The sequence below is a fragment of the Lathyrus oleraceus genome, chromosome 6, assembly GCF_024323335.1.
Source record: "Lathyrus oleraceus cultivar Zhongwan6 chromosome 6, CAAS_Psat_ZW6_1.0, whole genome shotgun sequence".
NCBI lineage: Eukaryota > Viridiplantae > Streptophyta > Magnoliopsida > Fabales > Fabaceae > Lathyrus > Lathyrus oleraceus.
Genome location: NC_066584.1, coordinates 63,368,860 through 63,375,213, shown reverse-complemented (window position 1 = coordinate 63,375,213; position 6,354 = coordinate 63,368,860). Strand labels below are relative to the sequence as shown.

The 6,354-nt window shown below is 40.5% G+C and overlaps 1 pseudogene; it reads right to left on the bottom strand.

Moving 5' to 3' along the window:
- Positions 1 to 3,344: 3,344 nt before the first annotated feature.
- On the bottom strand, positions 3,345 to 3,444 carry LOC127098926 (uncharacterized; annotated as a pseudogene).
- Positions 3,445 to 6,354: the final 2,910 nt, after the last annotated feature.

The following is a 6,354-nucleotide window of genomic DNA, read 5'->3' as shown; positions in this document are numbered from 1 at the left end:
GGGGAAATAATCTTTTGAACAACGGTAGCTCTTAAGCTTGATCAACTCCGGTCGCCAATGCTATCTCGTAAAATTTGGTGAGAAAAGCAAAGGGATCTTCATGGTCCATTCCGGTGAATGGACTTCCATATAGTAAATTAAAAGTTCCCGTCTTCATCTCGGCTTGCCTTCCCGTGTGGTTGGCAAACTGAGCAATATTCCTTGGACTGTTTACACATGGAGTGGAAATGGGCGGTGGTTGTGGTGGTTGATCGATGATAGGTATGAACGGTGGTGGATGTGTGGTAGAAGAACTTTCTCCTTGTTCTTGTTGTTGTCTAGCTTGTTGCCTCCTTCGTCTCGTTTTGCTATTCAGTCTCCTGGCGGTTCTTTCGATCTCGGGATCAAAAAGAAGTTCGTCCACAGGAATCTGCCCTCGCATAAAACGAAAGCTGCACACTAAACCAAACAAATTACAAGCACAAGTCAAAAATTCGAAAGCTAAAAATTAAGCAACTATTGCGATGCTCGCAATATCAATTCACAATCCCCGGCAACGGCGCCATTTTGTTGAGTGTAGTTTAAAGTGTCAGGTTTTTGTTATCGTCTCCACAGGGATTGTGAGATATCGCCGCCGTTCGACAGTTGTTTCAATTCTTAACTCGTAGTAACAAGGGGGTTTTGGTTTTAGTCACAGTATCTTGCATAAAAGTGTAATAAAATACGGTAAAAGTTTTGGTTTTTCTATTTGATAAATATTGTCAAAGTTAGGGTTCGACGATCACTTTGCATGTATATGTTCGATCAACAAAACTTATAATCTCCTTTAGATGACAAACTATTTCACAAAGTCCTCCCAGTGTGTTTATCTCTAACACACATTGTGGGTTTTCCCATTTTGATCCATTGTTTATCTCTAACACAATCTATCAAAATGACAACTTTTTAGTTCAACCTTATGGTGAACAAAATCATTCATTACTATCTCTAGCTAACAAAAAAGATTGGATGAAAACCTAGGTAAAGAGTTGGTAAACATCTCTCGATCATAAACCAACACAAAGAGTTTTCAATAAAACAAAGTTTTCACCATATATTCATCATTAAAGAGTTTACAAATGAAGATCATCCCATTTACACACAAAGCTAATGATCATCTACATCTAACCTTGACAAAATGAAGAACTTAGCCACTCATTTTCATGGTGGCTTGCACAACAAGTCTCGGTTGAAGGTTGATCAACATCCAAGTCGAAGAATCGAGATTGGATGGGAATCCACCTTCTTTTTGTAGAATAATGTTAAGAGATGAAGAAAAATGGGTTTCTAGGTTACAAAATGTCTCTAGAGCAATGCTGAAAATATCTAAAAAAAGTACAAAGTATGGAAGTGTAAAAGTATGGCTCCAAAAAGTAGCCCTTGCTACTTATAGTGCTGCTACTAAGCTGTCATGCTCGCTAGGCGAGCAGAATGGTTCGCCTAGCGAGCCCCTAAAATAGGCACCAGAGGCACCTGCGCTAGGAGAAATATCCTTTGCCAGATTTACATGTTCGCTAGGCGAACAAAACCTTCGCTAGGCGAAGCCCACGCTTCAACCTTCGCTCCAGCGAGCTTAGGAGGTTTTGCTACTGGAATTGCTCGCTGGGAGCTCGCTAATGGCTCGCCTAGCGAGTGAGTACTGGCTGCGCTTTTGACCAAGTCTGGGCGTGTTCGCTACCACCTTCGCTGGCTGCTCGCCTAGCGAGTTTGTTGATGTTTGCTACCGTAAAATACTGGAGATGTTCGCTGGATGCTCGCTGCGTGCTCACCTAGCGAGCACTTCGCCACAACACTCGCCTAGCGAGCGTGCTGATGAATGCTTTCTTCTCTTGGTCCCTTTGCCAACTTTCTTTTGCCTTCATTTTCTATTATTTCATGCCTAATTCCTGCACAATAACGCAGAAATCAAAGGTACCAAGATCATTTAATATTGTATTGCGGTTCATCTAAAACAAAGGCGGTTTCGAACGCTTTAGCAACAAAAGGGAGTGAAAGATGCCCACATTTGATAGCTCAAATAAGCACTTTTGGGCATCTAACACTAAACCCTTAGGTATCGGTATGTAAAGACCGTCAAAACGACGGGATTCAATATATAATTGGTGTCAATTTTTATAAAACTTATTTTTCCGGTTTTAGTTTCTTATTTTAATCAAACTGTTTTTCGTACGAGAGTCAAATAAACTAAGGTTACGGTCAACAAGAACGAGAGTTTGAGATTTTAACCAGATAGCTGAAACTAGACATTAATCCTAAACACAGTGAGAGCACTTTAGGATTAATTAGACTTTATCTGTATTCAAAAAATACTTTTAAATTCAAAATGAGACCGCGAGAGCCAAGCATTCTGGTTTAAGAGTATGGTGAGAGTCAATAAAAACGAGAGTGTGAGACCAAGTCCTTTCTATAAATAATTTCTACTGAAGAATATTTTAACCAATAAGATTTCACCAACTATCCATCGAATCCCCGAAGTTTGATGTATTACATACCGATATCCCCTATATCCCATATCTTTATTCTATTTACGTTATAGTTATTTCTTTTCATCCCTCCAATCATAGAATAATCATCAGCCTTAGATTTACATAGCAACATTAGACCATGATACGCTCGATTATTAGTCCTTTTGAATTCGATAACCTTTAAAACTACGCGATAGGACTGTGCACTTGCAGTCACGATTCACATAGACTTACTAAGTCGCGATCAAGTTTTTGGCGCCGTTGTCGGAGAATAATTTAGTCGATATCGTAACTCTAATGTTACCCAATATAGACTAAGGCAAACAATTCTTTTTCCCTTTCTACATCTGTCGAGTGTATGCCAAGTACTCTCTCTCAAGGCGAGAAATTAAAGATACAATTCGACCAACCCGAGCGTTATCTTAGATCAGAACGCCAAATACGAGACTTGATACGGGAACATCGTATCAAGCTAAATCTTCCTGACCTTAACATTCCTACTTCTGAATCAGTTGTTCAACCAGAGATGGCCGAACTAGTGCAGAACCGTCCTCTTAAGTATTATGTAATCCCTTCACAGGATGAACCACATAAAAGTATCGCTGCCCCTGTGATCGAAGCCAACAATTTCGAGCTAAAACCCTCATTGTTGTCAGTCGTACAACAAAACCAGTTTTCAGGTAGTCCCACGGAGGACCCGAACCTACACTTGTCAGTATTTTTGCAATACGCAGACACGGTGAAAGCGAATGGTGTCAGCTCAGAAGCTATAAGACTCCGTATTTTCCCATTTTCATTAAGAGATAGAGCTAGAGCTTGGCTCCAGTCTCTACCATCCAACTCTGTCACTACTTGAAGAAAGAGCCCAAATAAACGGGTTTAAACAAAAGGATAATGAATCACTTTTTGAAGCTTGGGAGAGATACAAAGACATGATGAGGCTATGCCCACATCACGGTCTTGAAGAATGGCTGATCATTCACACCTTTTATAAAGGTCTCTTGTACAATACAAGATTGACAATAGACGCTACCGCGGGTGGCGCACTGATGGATAAACCATACAACAAGGCCTATCAACTCATCCAAAGTATGGCCGAGAATCATTACCAATGGGGAAGCGAAAGAACCTCTGTAGAGAAACCTCAACTGAAGGGCGGCATGTACGAATTAAGCAGTCTTGACCATGTCAACACCAAGGTAGATGCCCTGACCCAGAAGATAGACAGCTTGGCCATAACACCAGCAGCCACCGTGGCTGCCGTAGCACCAAACTGTAAGATATGCGGAGTTCAAGGGTATACTTCCCCAGAATGTTAACTCTTGACAGGAACCTCCACAGACCAGGTGAACTATGTTCAAGGAAACCCCTACTCAAATACCTATAACCCAGGTTGGAAGAACCATCATAACTTCTTGTACAAAAATAATAATGCATTATATGCACCTAACCAAGCACCTGCTGTACCACCAGGATATCAAAAAGATGCCATAAACATTCAAAATGCTCTTAGGAAATCAAACTTAGAAATAATGATGGAAAACTTTATAGCTACTCAAGCTCAAACAAATAAAGATTTCTTAAATCAAAACATACACACTAGTAAGCAAATCAAGCAGTTAACGAACAAGGTAGACGCATTAGCCACCCATAACAAAATGTTGGAAACACAAATCTCACAAGTGGCTCAACAACAAGCACCTACCGCTGCTCCTGCAGGCACATTTCCTGGATAGCCGCAACCAAACCCGAAAGGTCATGCAAATATTATCATACTACGAAGTGGGACAGAACTAGACGGACCGATCGACCCTAGAACTCAAAACTCATCCATGCATCAAGACCCGGGTAAGGTAACTGAGAAGGAAGACGAACAAGAGGAAGATAAAAACGAAGAGGCCGTAGAGAAAGAAGAACCTTATGTGCCTCCACCACCTTATAAACCCCATATCCCTTATCCTCAAAGACTTGTTAAATCTAAAAGTGTAGGGCAATTTAAAAAATTCGTAGAGCTTCTAAAATAATTAAATATCACAATACCATTTACATAATCCATAACTCAAATGCCCTCATATGCTAAGTTTCTCAAAGAAATCTTATCTAACAAGAAGAAGATAGAGGATAACAAAACCGTTACACTTACTGCTGAGTGTAGCGCCATAATACAAAATAATATGCCTCCTAAGATGAAAGACCTAGGTAGTTTCTCCATACCCTGTGTAATCGGAAAGTTTGTCATCGACAAAGCACTATGCGACTTAGGAGCCAGTATTAGTTTAATGCCCTTGTCCATATGCGAAAGGCTAAAAATGGGAGAACTAAGACATACGAGGATGTCCGTACAACTTGCAGACCGATCTGTTAAATTTCCCGTAGGTATGCTAGAAAACGTTCCGGTGCGCATAGGACAATTCTATATTCCTACTGATTTTATAATCGTGGATATAAAAGAGGATTCCAACATCCCTATCATATTAGGAAGACCATTCCTAGCCACAGCCGGAGCTATCATAGATGTTAAAAGAGGCAAGCTAACCTTCGAAGTTGGTAAGGAAAAGGTCGAATTCATTTTGACGCAATTCTTAAAGGCACCAGCTATAGACGACACCTGTTGTCTACTAGATGTCATCGACGAATGCATAAGAGAGATGGAGAATGAACAAACATCATACTCCGAAATACTGAAAATTCCAAGACCTCCTACTTTTGAAGATGAAAATTTAAGTAAGGAATACCAAGATGACAGCCTAAGTGAATGCCTAGCACTAACGCCCGATCATATGCCTTGCCCAAAGAAACCAGCCCTAGAACTTAATACGTTACCCAAAAATCTAAGGTACGAATTCCTAGACACTGAACTTGAGCGACCTGTAATCGTAAATGCAGACTTAGGACAGATAGAGACCGAAAAGCTTCTACACGTCTTGAGAAAATACCCAACTGCTTTAGGCTACAATATCTCAGATCTAAAAGGAATAAGCCCTTACATATGCATGCATCGCATAATGCTGGAGGAAGACAGTAAGACCTCTAGAGAACACCAAAGAAGGATCAATCCCATTCTGAGTGATGTAGTAAAGAAAGAAGTGCAAAAGCGGTTAGAAGCAGGTATTATCTACCTGATATCTGATAGCCAATGGATCAGCCCAGTACATGTCGTACCAAAGAAGGGAGGCTTCACAGTCGTTAACAATGAAAAAGGAGAATCTATAGCACAAAGAGTGGTTACTGGAAGTAGAATGTGTATTGACTATAGAAAATTAAATAAAGCCACTCGGAAGGATCATTTTCCTTTACCGTTTATTGATCAAATGCTTGAACGATTGGCTAAGCATTCTCACTTCTGCTACCTAGACGGTTATTCGAGATTTTTCCAAATTTCTATTCATCCCGACGACCAAGAGAAAACGGCCTTCACATGCCCCTATGGTACATTCGCCTACTGACGAATGCCTTCAGACTGTAACGCTCCCGCAACATTCCAGAGATGCATGATGTCAATTTTCGCTGATTTCATAGATGACATCATGGAAGTCTTCATGGACGATTTCTCTATATACGGACAGAGCTTTGAAGGCTGCTTATCGAATCTTGAAATGGTACTAAAGAGATGCGTAAAAGTGAACCTAGTGCTAAATTAGGAAAAATGCCATTTCATGGTCCGACAAGGAATCGTGCTCGAACACATAGTATCCAACAAGGGGATTGAAGTCGACAAGGCCAAAATAGAAGTTATAGAAAATCTCCAGCCTCCGAAAACCGTGAGAGAAATACGAAGCTTCTTAGGACACGCCGATTTCTACCTGTGATTCATTAAAGATTTCTCAAAAATCACCAAACCACTTACTGGCTTATTGATGAAAGACGCTAA